Source organism: Harpia harpyja, chromosome 5 (genome assembly GCF_026419915.1).
Source record: "Harpia harpyja isolate bHarHar1 chromosome 5, bHarHar1 primary haplotype, whole genome shotgun sequence".
Lineage (NCBI taxonomy): Eukaryota > Metazoa > Chordata > Aves > Accipitriformes > Accipitridae > Harpia > Harpia harpyja.
Window position 1 is genome coordinate 48,116,568 of NC_068944.1, and position 14,273 is coordinate 48,130,840.

A 14,273-nucleotide genomic window follows, 5' to 3' on the forward strand; every position below is an offset into this window, starting at 1 on the left:
CCATGTAGAAAGTGTTTTATTCTAGGTGAACGGGTATGTGAAAGGGTATGTTGTCCCTTTAGACAACTTGATTCAGATTTGAGTACAGATGAAAGCACGCCTGACATTTATTTCCAAGACTGTATTGGGAGACAGGGTGACTCTATTCAGTGGCTGAGTTTTGTGTTTATGCTGAGAGGCAGCAACATGCTAATGTACCACAGAATCCCTTCTTACAGGTCCTAAATAAACTGCACTGGGATTTCATTGACATAGTGTGTCAGGCTTCAGTAAGGTAAATTTTGTTAAGGACTTAAGAGTATTCAGTAATGGATGTCAGTGAGTGGACTAATATATTTATTGTGACGGTGAAAATGGAAGATTTTAGCATGAGGTGTGGAGTTACTGTGCGCAGAAGCCCATAGAACAATACTGGTTCTTTTTCATATCATACCAAATCATCTTTAGAATACAAAATTCAAAGTTAGTTTTATTGCACAGATATAACTTCAGTGAACCATCAGAAGCCCACATCTACCTCTAGCAAATTTTGTTATTGTTCCTGGTGGATGAAGGATCAAATCTTTCTAGTATGGATTCTCTTCTGCTGTGGGAAAAGGGAAAAAAGGAGCATTGCTTAGCTGCCATTATTGGTGGTGGCGCAACATGAAGGTCAAAGCGAAGACGAGAGTTTTACCAGTTTGCAGTAGCTTCCATGCCAGCTGGAGACTGCCAGAAAGCATTGTGCTCCTGTCAATTCCCATCATTGTTTCTAGAGCTTCTTGGAAAGGTGATGCTGAGGGTCTGTTTCTGCTGAGAGCTTCCTGGGCCTGGGGAATTACCAGAAGGGGAATATAGAGCTCATTTCTGGTCTTTCTGCACACTATGAACAGCACTTAGGAAGTAGAGCATTTGGCCTTACGTGCTGTAGTTGTATTAAGCTGCTCCTTGCCCTCAGATACTGCCAAAATATATATATCAAAGTTAAGTTCCACGTCATTCTGATGTCTGCCCGTGAATACCCTGAGAAAGTCATTGCACCGTTGACTTTCAGTGTAAAGTGTGAGTCAGAAGTCTCCCAAGTGACTCTCTCTGCCTTTGCTGCTAATGATTTTATGGTAATAATCTCACTTGGAGATGGCAGATGTGCAGAAAGACTGAGTCTCTTTCCCAAACAAAGTACAGGCTAAATCCAACAAAAGAAAGAGATGAAGATGTGCGGGAAAGGCATATGGTATATATACCAAACAGACAGGTTGATGATAGATGTGTGCTGATGTTAGTTCCCACTCTTCATTGGTATTACTTGAATAAATATGAATTACTTCAAACTTCCCAGTCTTCAGACCTCAAGAAACCAAATGGCAGCTAATTTCAATAATTTTTTCAGTGAGTGTGTGTGGTATGGAAATACATCCCTCCGTTCCTGCTTTGTGGTTGGAAATCCTTCTTTGCCCGATGTCCCGCTGAGGATTTTGGCTACTTGTGGCTTGTGCCGCATGCAGCTGCTGTTACTCCAGTGTTGCTGAGGTGTGAGCTCGGTGTTTGTGTTTTGTGTCAAGACTGAAGGCTGTGCTATACGTATGTGGCTGTAAGGTGTGAGGAGTTTGCAGTAGCAGCTTCTCAGTCTGGCCTTGATTCTACGGGGAGGTCAAGGCCATTGCTCTCCCGTGCATGTATGCTCGGCTGTGGACCCAAGAAAAGTGGGTAAAATGCAGCAAAGCAGATACATTATTTTCAGCTCCTTGCTTACCTGCTGCTTTAATCTCAGGGGCCCAGGATAAATAAAGGTGCTGAGGTAGTTGCAGACAAATGGTATTTTTACAAAGTTAAAGTGTAATCCTCTAGGTAGGAGCAGGCAGGCTCTCACTGACGATGGATCAGGCTTTGCTGAAGGCTTCAGCCTGCTCGCCACTGAGCACTGTATTCACTGACTGTCAGATGAGCCCCTAGTTAATTTTGCTATTGTCCTAGTTTCAGCTGGGATAGAGTTAACTGTCTTCCTAGTAGCTGGTACGGTGCTATGTTTTGAGTTCAGTATGTGAAGAATGTTGATAACACTGATGTTTTCAGTTGTTGCTAAGTAGTGTTTAGACTAAAGTCAAGGATTTTTCAGCTTCTCATGCCCAGCTGAGACAAGGGGAGTCAAAAGAATCTCAGTAGACATAATAAAGGGGGATGAGAGATGATGTTTAGCGCTTACATTGTTGAAATTAGCTGAGGCAAAGACAGTCTTTGATAAGAAGAGCTGGTCCCAAGGACCAGCCAATGAGGTAGAGACAGTTCCTGATAAGAAGCAGGAGCAGGCCCCAAGAGCAGGCTAAGACTGGTCTTGCGGGTTGGGTGAATACCAAGAAATCACAGAGCCTGCGCAAGAAAAAAGGTTACTAGTGGTGACGAAGAGGAGTCATCTATCTTCATCTCTGCGACCACCAGACGACCACCATAAAGAGGCACTGCGCAAGCGCAGTTGAGAGGAGACTATGGAAATGACCTCTCGGAGCTAATTTTAATATGAAGCGAGGATAGGTTATGCATATGTATAGGTGTATTGTGAATATGTAACACTTGACTGTATAAACTTGAGACAAACTGCCGAGTCGGGTGCGCACGACTTTGGTGGGACTACCCCCGTGCGGCCCAGCGCTGAATGAACATACCTACTTTACAGTCTCACCGATTGTGAAGTCTGTTTTCCACACGTCACAGTCAGCGAGAAAGCTGGAGGGGCACAAGAAGTTGGCACAGGACACAGCCAGGGCACCTGACCCAAACTGGCCAACGGTGTATTCCATACCATGTGACGTCCCATCTAGTATAGGAACGGGGAAGTGGGGGCGGGGAATCGCCGCTCGGGGGACTGGCTGGGTGTCGGTCGGCGGGTGGTGAGCAATTGCACTGCGCATCATTTGTACATTCCAATCCTTTCATTATTACTGTTGTCATTTTATTAGTGTTATCATTATCATTATTAGTTTCTTCTTTTCTGTTCTATTAAACCGTTCTTATCTCAACCCGCAGGTTTTGCTTCTTTTTTCCCGATTTTCTCCCCCATCCCACTGGGTGGGGGGGAAGTGAGTGAGCGGCTGCGCGGTGCTTAGTTGCTGGCTGGGGTTAAACCATGACAGCTATTTATACCACTTTTTGGAAGAAATCAAGCAGTGCAGAATGAGACAGTCACATTCTGGTGACTCTGTGCCCATGCCTCAGCTATCCCAGACCCAAGTGTGGAGCTGTCCCCAGGGGCAGCTCTGTGACTGCTGGAGGTCACAAAGGGACTGCCCTGTCAAAACCCCTTCATTGAAATATAGATCAAAAAGTACAAGTGTTTGCATAATACCTGGTTATAACATGTGATTGAAAATTTTAGCATTCAAAATTTTTGAAGGGATAGAAAGGGACACTTGTTTTACACCTCTTTAAGCTTATCTGAGCATATAAGCATTGGGAACAGGTTGACCTTGGAGTCACATAGGTGCCTGAATATGGAAATCTATTTTGGTTGTTGTGGTTTGGTAGACTGTGTCCTGTAGTTCAGGGCTTGTCCTTGTACAGTTCTCCTCCCTTATCTCCCCGTGCCTGAACTATGCTCCAGAAAATGAGTTTTTGTGTGGGGAAAATGTGTTTCCAATCCTTTAGTTGCAGAGGCAACTTTTGAAGTACAAACTAGTAAAGTCCGTGGGAGTTTCCAGGCATTCTAGCTACATCTAAAGTGAAGATATAACTAAGCTGGCTTTGAACCATGTAGCTTGCATATAACAAGGACAGTGTGCTGAATTAAAGCAGCTAATTAGCTGTGTTGAAAAGCTGATACGTGGGGCTGGGTCAAGGCAGCTACCTTGCTTCTGGACTAGCTTGTTCCATGGAGCCTCCGGGATCTGTCTGCAGCATTGCCCCATGCTGAGCAGGCATGTCTCCAGCAATGAAAGGTTGTACAGCTGTAAGCTGCCATTGCTAATCTTATTGAGGTGCTGTCTGAGACTGCATCCTGGCTCCTTTTCAGGCTATGACCCTGGAGTGCACAAGGCTGCTTCCTTGTTGCATCCCATTGCTCTGGTTTCTGCAGAAAGGAAAGCCAAGCAAGCTCCAGCAATCCCAGCTGGGCAATCCAAATCCTGGAGCATGCTCTGTTTTTTCTTGGTAATTAATACAGCCTTAGGCAGTAAGGGTGGGATTCATCTCATTTAACTGAAAGTGTTGGAAAGTTAGCAATCAGTTCTGGACTGGTTGTGTAGGTTGCCTCAAAAGGAGAGAGGCAGGTACTTCCAAATGGATGCTTTATCTTATCCTGGAATAGATGAGATGAATCACACTCTGGAGGTGTCTGTCTTTCTCAATTGACTGCATAGAAGAAACCTCAATGATTACATTGAACTTGATGCCGATCTTTTAGACAACTGAAATTCAGTGAGGTGCATATTTTGGTATTTGAAGCTGCATCTAAGCCGTGTGCTGGAACGTTTATTGTTCAGGGTATAGTGAAAGAAGAGGCATGTTCCTAGTCAGAGGATTTGAACTACCTAGTATAAATAACAGCTTGTTTAAAGTGATGAGAAGGTGATATGTGGGAATAAACTATCTGAGACCATTTAAGAAAAAGGCAAACTCAAAAATTGCACAAAACCTAAGAGTTCAGCCAAATTAGTACATGAATCTAGCTGGAGCAACTGCATGAGTAGCTAAAACTAGCACCTTATTAGATCAAGTTAGCAGGACACAATTTATGGGTAATATTCTAGGGACTATGCTGCTTGGTTTGACTATTTTCCTTGGTTTGACTCTTGATCTAGCCATATATATATAACAAATGCCTTTCTATTTTATTTCCAATAGATAGCAGCAGTTCACACAGAGTATTTTTTTTCTTTTTTCTTTTTTTTTTCAGTGACTGAACGTGTGAATCAAAGAGGATCTTAAAATGTCTCCTTTTCACTCAGAAAGTTCAGTATAATTCTAATGCATGCAATACATACTGATTTTGTCACCATAGCTAATTTGTGAGGAGTATTGTTGAAGGGTTGAATTTATCTTGAGACCGAGCCAATTAAAAACACTTTTATTCACAACACCAAGGAATAAAAGGAAAAGAAGAGGAAAACAGGGTTTTTCTTGGTCAATTTTTGTAGATTAAAGTTACGTTAAATCCATTAGTTCAAAGACAGCATTATAAAGTGCGTTTTCCTCAGGAGCTTGATTAAAGTAAACTCAAAAGTTGTTTTAGGAGCTAGAACCATCAATGGCTTGAAATGGCCCCACAGACCATGCCTGGGCTGTTGAACCGAATTCTTCAGAGTTCCCAAGTTTGGTGCACACCCTGGCTGTGACAGAGTAATAGTTTCAGGCTACTGAAATGGAGTGGATATGTGAGGAGATTGAAGTAGACGGACGCCTGTAATCTTGAGAGCAGACAGCAGACGACGCTTTATTGCTAAAACACACACATACTTATAGTCACATATTCTGCAAAGTCACTGTACACGCGCACAAACATAAAATATGATTGGTTATACCAACACTGTACACGCGCATAAACATAGGACACAATTGGTTATATTAACTAAAACACGCGAAACTTGTCTCAGTCTAATTGGTCAAGATAAACTGCCGAATTGCAGTTCTTTGTGCCAAGTTCCCTTTATCTTGGAATGTGCACCTGTGTTCTTCTAATTGGCTTCTTTCTTTTTTTGTCTTCTTGTTTATTCTGTTCAAGGTCTTCTGAAGGCATCTGGAATGCTCTTGCGACTGTTAGCTAAATATGTGTCCACAGATATGTGGTCATGCATCTGCCAGGTATCTCCTGAAGTGATTGTGGGTGTACGGACCAGGTGGGAGCCATGGTGTGCTCTCACAGGATTTGGTTCTATTTGGCTTCAGTTACCAAACAGACCCTTTTTGAACATTTTTTGAGTGGACTGAGAGCTGATTTTTGGGAAATGCTGAGAAAAATGACAGTGTTACTGGAGGACAGGCAGATCCCTAGAGGGCAGAAAAGCAGATTATGAAACAGGAAAGTGAGTATTATCATTCTTATTTCATGCTGTACATTTATTCCACCTAAACTTCTAATTATACTTAACACATTTTGATATGAATAATTTCCTTAGTCTTGCCTTTTGTATAGGTCATTTTATCTGCTCTAGGTCTTTCAATATGCTCAGAATTAAAATTGCTACTCACTTACAATTATCTGAGACCTCCTGCACAGCATTTTTCCTCTGTAAGACCGGCTGCAGCTCAGTTTGGCAGAGGCAGAATACTGTGTACAAGCACCTCATTTCCAATAACCAAAGACAGTTGCATAGAAGTCAGTTTTCTTTCATATCTGTAGAACAATTATGGGAATCTTCATCTGTGCCTGCATTCTGAAAGTATGCAAGGTATTCAGTAGAACAGGACAAGAGGAAAAGATTTAAAATAAAGGTCAATTCCTTAGCATTTTTTTTTTTAATACGTTTAGCTATTGTTGCAGTCCCTGTTATGTATTTATTGCACCAGTGAGTTGAAAGCTGAGATCTTGTATTCAGGCTTGACTGTTAATGTTCTTTTTGTCTTCAGACCGTACGGGAGTTGTGAGGAGAGAGATGCTGCATATGATGGAGTCCTTTACTTGGCAAGCAGTTCCACCAACACAGAGGATGACAAAATCTGACTGAGTGGAAATGATTGAGTTATTTTTGAATTGTGCTAAATTCACAGTTGATGAAGTTCAATACAGGAGTCTGACAAATGACTGAAATCTACATTTCTGCTACCTGGCCTTAAACTGTCTGAAGGCCAAAGCAAACAGCAGCTTAATTTGCAGCATGCTCAGGACTGAGTCTGGGCTGAGATTCGCTTTGTGAAGATCTGACGTGCCTCCATGGCCCTTCCTCATTCCAGTTATGAAGAAAATGGGTGAATTATTTGGGCTTGCTTTTTCTGCTGTTTTTGAAAACACTGAATACATGACTTTGTAGCTTATTGACATTAATCAAACTATATTAAAATGTTAGGAAAATGTGAACTACCTGTTTCTTGTACAGTAATCAAACACTGCATTCAGTTGCTACACTGTGGTTCCAGCCAATGGCAGCATAAAGCTCCACGTACTTCTCCAAGTGTAGGGCAATGTAAATAATGATGCTCCAATCTGATTCTGGAGCTTCTTGTGTTTATATTGAGCACTTTGCTTTGTAAATCAGCATACAAAACTATCAGCATGTATTAGTTTTCTGACCAAACAGAAATGACTTTTTCCTATTCTGTTATCAAAATAATTTCGTGTTGATAGTGCCATTTCAATATTTATGGATACCTTCTGGATTTGTAATATTTATACACTTTGAATAGATGTATAGATTTTGTTAGATGTCTGTTTTTTGTTGGGTTTTTTTTGTCAGGAGGGAAAAGGAAAATGTTAAGAGCTAAACTGTTATGACTTTACCTAGTGTCCTGGTTTCAGCTAGGATAGAGTTAATTGTCATCCTAGTAGCTGGTACAGTGCTATGTTTTGAGTTCGATATGAGAAGAATGTTGATAACACACTGATGTTTTCAGTTGTTGCTAAGTCATCTTTAGTCTAAAGTCAAGGATTTTTCAGCTTCGCATGCCCAGCCAGCAAGACAGCTGGAGGGGCACAAGGAGTTGGGAGGGGACACAGCCAGGACAGCTGGCCCAAACTGGCCAAAGGGGTATTCCATACCATGTTGACATCATGCTCAGTATATAAACTGGGGGGAGTGGGGGTGGGGGGATCACTGCTCGGGGACTAACTGGGCATCGATCGGTGGGTGGTGAGCAATTGCATTGTGCATCACTTGTATATTCCAATCCTTTTATTATTACTGTTGTCATTTTATTAGTGTTATCATTATTAGTTTCTTCATTTCTGTTCTATTAAACCATTCTTATCTCAACCCATGAGTTTTACTTCTTTTCCCAATTCTCTCCCCCATCCCACTGGGTGGGGGGGGAGTGAGTGAGTGGCTGCGTGGTGCTTAGTTGCTGGCTGGAGTTAAACCACGACACCTTGGCTTTTAGGTGATTTCTTTTCCCAAATGCTCTGAGGTCAGGTTAAATGAGTGAGCTCTGATTTCATCAGCAGTTGAAACTTAGTTGGCCAGTTACCCTCGAGCTGTGGAAAGCCTGCCTCAACCACTGCCTGTGCAGGTATCCCAGCATGCTTTGGACTGGTGCGTAGAGCTGTGGTTTTAAGCAGAGCAGAATAAAAGCCACTTAGAAATTTCAAATAGTTGGCCAAAAATGTGAAGGACAATTGAAAAAACTTTGAATTGGTGGGTGTCTTTCTTGGCTATGTTTATCAAAGCTTAAACACATATGATTAATAAAAATTTTTGTTCAAAAATAAAACAAGAGATAGTCAATTGCACATCCAATAATTGAAAATCCTAAAAGGGGCAAATTTGGTGACAGTAACTGGTTCTTATTCCATTATTTTTAACAGAATGACTGAACCTGCCTCATTGTCCCTGTTTCTGCGAACACTTAAGCAGTTAACTCCACATATAAGCAGCAAATAAATTAAACGAGAAACCTTTTATATACTAGCTTGGAGGATTCTTCTGTACAGTTCTATAACACCCACGCAATGTAAATTGGTTTATTCTCAAACTCCACAGATACATTAGCAACCAGGTCTCTTGTGTGACACAGCAGAGTATACAGTTTGGTGATGGCAGGACTACATTTTAATTAAGTGGTTATTATTTATTTTAAGTAGATTTCATAATAGGAACACAATAATACATAGGTAGCATCAAGCTAGGTACATCCAAAGACATAGACTAGTAAAAATCCAGCCTACTAGTTGCATTCTACTACTGTTAAGTAAATTGACTAAAAAAAGAAAGTTGGTAAGAATAAAGTGAAGCTAGACAGAAAGTGAAATTAAATTTTACATGAAAACAGTAAATTTGGTGTTTAGAACAGCATCTTGCTATCAATTCAAAATCCAATCCATATGGAACATGGGGCCTTGAGGATTTAGAACATTGTAAGTCAGTCCTCATCTAGTGATTTTTTTTCACATTTTCATTGACCCTGCCCCTGAAGATTGCTAAATGCTTCTCTTCTATGAAAGGAAGAGTCTTAAACCACAAGCATTCACTGAGCATGTGTGTTTGCATGTGGTATTGACTGGTGATTTTTAGAATTTGTGTACACCCCTCTCAGAATGAAATATAAATCTCTGTTATTAGCAGAGGCAGCTCCCATATATTTAAATGTCTGGAATCCCTCACAGATAAGCTTTCTATGATTATTTTGGTAAGCAGCAGCTGCCGCGTTTGGTGAGATGGCCCAGCGATATGGGTAATTCGGTGCTTATTCACCAAAAGGGGAAAAATAAAAGTCCTCAGTGTAATGGGTAATGAATGCGTCTGACTTCAGTGACTACAAGGGGTGGATGGTGAATCATCTTCCTGCGAGACTGAACATAGCTTTTTTCCCCAATGCTTTTTGGCATTTCTCATGCTGAAGAATACATAAATCTATCCTTTTTTTCATGCAGCTTGACTTTAACAGCATCAAGCAAGTTATGCTGAACAAATCGGTCTTACTTCATGTCTGTTGTTAAAGAGTTTATTATTCTTTCAGATTATGATGAAAGCTATTAATTGTAATGATTCCAAGTGCACAGTTCTGCCTATACTCACTCACTCAGTTATTTTGCATTGTTTTAAGGAAGTGATTGATTGCAAAAGACATGGAAAATATTAGGCTCTCAATATTACCTTGGAAACTATGGAGTTTCACCTTCTTATTTCAGAGCTAGGAATGGGAGCACATTACTTGTCTCCTGGCAACTTCTGAATTCTTTCAAGGTAAACAGTTCTAATTTCTTACTGCTGTTGCTGACTGCTAGTTTTGCTTTCCATGTCCAAAGAGACCATTATGATGAGATGATCTATCCCTCAGCAAAATACAAGCTGTTCACTTACACCAGACAATTTTGTGTCAAAAACATAACTTTGAGTTATGACAAATTTTTTAGGATATGTCATGCAGTAAACACTGTGTTGGTCCATGTTCTCGCTCTCTCCCAAACTTATCCTCTCCCCCTATCTAAAGGAGATCCCTTTTTCAATCTCTTTCTCTGTACTTCCAGCACTCTCCATCATAGTTCACAGTGGTATATGGCTGTGGCTGACTCTGCTGTTGTGCAACACGACTGCCAGATTGAGCACCGTGCTACTTGGCTCTGGACGGGACTGCGATGTGGACTGTGTCACACATCGAGTGACAGCATTTATAAAGCTTTTTCTTGTACAATAATGTAAAACTTAGCACAATTGTTTTAGTCTCACTATTTGGTCCAGATAGGTGCATAACTGGCATTATTACTTATTAATCTTACTTATCCAGGATAGTCTTTTTAGTTTAATGAATCATAACTCCTGATGAGGTCCCACAAGGCAGCATAGGGTTTTAAAAGCAAAGGAAAGCAAGTCTTGTTTTTTCCCTCCCACAACACTCCTATTTTTCAGTGCCAAACACTGTCAACCTGCCAAAAATAAACATACGTAATTTATTCATCTGCTTTTCTTGATTATCTCAAAAGACAAGTCAGTCTCAAGCTTCTGAGCTGGAATCTGACCTGCTGATAAGCTGATGTAGAAGTCTTCTGAGTTAAGAAGAGAACAGATACTGTCTTGATGCATTGTCTCAGTAAAGGACTGGGGCAGGGACTCATTGGAGCCATCCATGTTGCAGGACCTAACTGGGGATGCTAGCATTTACTACCAACTTAAATCCCTTCAATGCCAGTCCTAGATGCAATTTATAGGTGAGAGATCACTTGACTTTGAAAGTGTTCCTGGAGGACACAGCTGTTGCCAAAATGCAGCCTAATAGCTCTGATTTGGGACTTTAAAAAAAGGGCTGTCAACTTAGTAAGAAATTGCTTATAGACAGAGAATTTTTTCTAAAGCAATTTGATATTTATATTTATCTCTCTGGAGCTGCCGGGGTGACAGCATACCTTTTCCAAATATTTTACTAGTTCTTCTGGATTCTGCACTTGTTCAGGGGTGAATTTCCAAAACATTGGAGGTGCCCACTTTTCTAGGTACTTGCCCATACTACCCCACACACCCTGCCACTCATAATTATCCTAAAATGGTCTGCACCATCGTTACAGACGGGAGCGCGCGGCCCGTCAGCGAAGGTCACCGAGCAGGGAGGGACTCCATGCTGCCAATATCTCTTTTTCAGTTGGAGTATAGCGAGCTTCGGATCCCCGATATCCTCGACTCCAAAACCCCAGGGGTCGGCCTCGGGTCTCCCCAGGTGCTTTCTGCCAGAGGCTCCAGGTAGGGCCATTCTCCCCAGCTGCAGTATAGAGCACATTTTTAACATCTTGTCCTGTCCGGACTGGTCCAAGGGCTACTGCGTGAACAATCTCCCTCTTAATTTGTTCAAAGGCTTGTTGTTGCTCAGGGCCCCATTGAAAATCATTCTTCTTTCGGGTCACTTGATAGAGAGGGCTCTGTACGGGAGCAACTGATACTGGTGCAGGTTGGTCCCCTGGTTCAGTTGCAGTACCGCTCGCTGGGTCTTGGATAACCGCAGTGTCTGTTGCCAAGGTTTGGTCAAGGTTTACAGGAGGAAAAAGACTTTGTGTAGAGACTTCACAAAAGGCCCTTCAACACGGGACCAGGTGAAGTAGCTGTGTTCCTCTCTGGAATATAAACTGATTTCGTCTTTCTTCTGCTTTACCTAAAACCAGTTTTTCTCCATGTGGTTTCATTTTCAGGGTTAGAGCTTAATAGGAATTTGTGGCTGAGATTTACTCTGCTTCCAGTTTCCACTTTAGAAATAAATTATGTTATTGTCATTATGTAATGAACTGATCAGTTAATGAGCTCTTTAGCAGTTACTAAAAATATAAATTAAGACCTTGTAGAACTTACTAAAGGATATTAAAAGACCTGATTTAAAGGAAAGATTATTTTCGTTATTATCAAAATTTCAAAACCCAGTCTGATATTTGATGGTAGATCTGAGTATCTAGAGAATGACAAAAAATTGTTTATCCCAGTGTTTTTTTTTCTTTAACTAAGGAAAAACATAATATAATGAAGGGTAATATAAATTAACATTGGCCCTGAAACTGGACATGAGGATTTTATTAATTTGGGATTGAGCCAAATAGGAACAGAGTATGCAGTCCTTGCTTTCTGACCTCCTTCACCTGGAGAAGTCTGCATTCAGAGTCATACATGAACAAAAGCTTCCCAAAGCTTCTTACAACCAAGTATATACACTAACACCTTTGAACAAATGGAATTTTAGATCCAGAAGGCTGGAGGTATATTGAGACTTGATCTTACATTAGGAAGATATTGGCTGATAACCTTCTATCCATTTCAAAGTCCTAGCTGTGATTGTATGAGGCAGCAATGTGCTGTAGTGGTGCTGAGTCAGCTGCATTCTGTGGAGATTGCAGACCTTTTATGACCTGCAAAAAGTTAATCTAGCAGTGTTTAAGGCCATAGGAGTCTTGCTTTTGTCCTGCCACCCTAGAAAACAGATCTGGGAAAGACCTGTTTGGTACTTAGTCCTTGGTAACACAGCTATGTGTTTTAGGTACTTGCTTGAAAATGTAGACCAAAGCGTTCCTTGTACTAACATTAGCTGTGATGAGATCATTGGACATATTACTGGTAGTTTCATAATTTTTGCATAATCTATTCTGCCAATTTCTATTATAACCAAATGACTGGTTGGGGGGCTGGAATTTAGAGAGCGATACTTTTCTTTTCTCTGTCCTTCTGCTACCCAGGACATGATTGGTTTCTTTCTGATTCCTTCCTGGCACTCACACTTAGATTATTCCTCTTCCCTTCATGTTGATATATGCTTTTTGTTTCTTCTTGACCTTCAGGAAAACTCTTTTAAGATGATTGAGCTTACGGCAAACCGAGCGTGAGGATGTGTCCTGAATGAGCCGGAGGTGCTACCCAAGGGAGGGGGGAGGGCGAAGGGGGAAGGGAGCCTAGCAGAAATGTTCAGTGTATTTCTTAATTTTCCTTTCACAAATTGTTTTTCAAATTATCCAGAAGAAGACCAAATACTTTGGACAGGGAGTGCTACTTTATTCATTTCCATTTTTTGGAATTCCTCTTGAGCAACCTCCATAGGCTGTTTTCTTCAGTTGTGTTTTTCCAATCTTTTATCTTTGAAATCTTAAAGATCATTTCTTTACATAAAGAACATAATTAATTCATATTGTATGATTATGTTTATCCACATTTGATCATATAGCCAGACATGCCTGGAGCAAAGTAACATTGGTGCTGGCAGAAAACAGGTAGTTAAGCAGGTAGGCTGTAAATATCTACAGTCATTGCTTGAAAGCTATCAATTATTTGTGTTCCCAAGTTTAACTGTTACACTGAATATTTACCCTGGAAACTGAGAAATAGCAGCCAATCTAAGCAAGTCATTTGCTTTTCAGTATTAATTTAGCTTCTTGTGCCAGGCTCTGTAAATGTTTCCTCATATATCATTGTCACGGTGCCATACATTTGAAATGTCAAATTATGCAGTGTCTGGTGTCATAAGAATAATATTAGCAGCAGGGAGGGACAAAAAATACCATGCAGAGAATAAATACCTGTTTTCAGTAGCTTCATTACCTGGTGTTGCAGTTCTATGGACAGAGTTATCTAAGGGTTGTTTGCATGTATAAAAGATACATCTTTTGAGTATTTTAGCCACCCTCTGAGGAACCTTTTTCCTATACTGAAAACAAAGGGTTTGTGCATTTCAGCTACAGTATTTCTTTCTTTCCCTAGGCTCTTGCATCCCAAGTGAACATGCCAGAAAGGGCAGATAAATACCATTCTTTTTAGTAGTTATTTTCCAATTATTGTTAGTTCACAAGCCTTTTATGAGAAATTATAGTGCTAAAGCAAAGTAAGAGGCAAACTTTCAGATGACTATGTATTGTATGTAGGAGACAAGGGCTCTATTCTGCTCTCCTGCCCCCCATTTACCATCAGATTTATACCACACTAGCACAGCAACTGAAGATTAAACAGGGGTTAACCTTTCTGGTTATCCACAATTTCTCACACTATTTGTAGAAATAATATAATTTACCACTGTGTTATTATTTTCCTAGTGGAGTAATACTGCTACAGAGGTTAGAGAAGTCAGGTCTGTGTAATAACCTATTTATAATAATAAGTGAAAGGTGATCACATTATTATCCTCAAGAGGCTTCATGAAAGGAGGTCCATGTTATGTTGTGTTTTTTCATTCAGGCCATGTATTTCTACCCAAAGCAACAA

General features: G+C 40.7%; 1 long non-coding RNA gene across 3 annotated transcripts in view; it reads left to right on the plus strand.

Moving 5' to 3' along the window:
* The window catches only part of LOC128142373 (uncharacterized), a 65,902-nt gene that overhangs the window by 31,955 nt on the left and 19,674 nt on the right, over positions 1–14,273 (plus strand). The window contains exons 2-3 of one of the 3 annotated variants that reach the window (XR_008235374.1): positions 11,581–11,635; positions 12,863–12,931. The exons of 1 other annotated variant lie outside the window; for it this stretch is intronic. This is a non-coding gene — a long non-coding RNA (uncharacterized LOC128142373). The remainder of the gene's footprint in view (positions 1–11,580; positions 11,636–12,862; positions 12,932–14,273) is intronic. One more of the 3 variants, XR_008235373.1, reaches the window with a different exon arrangement.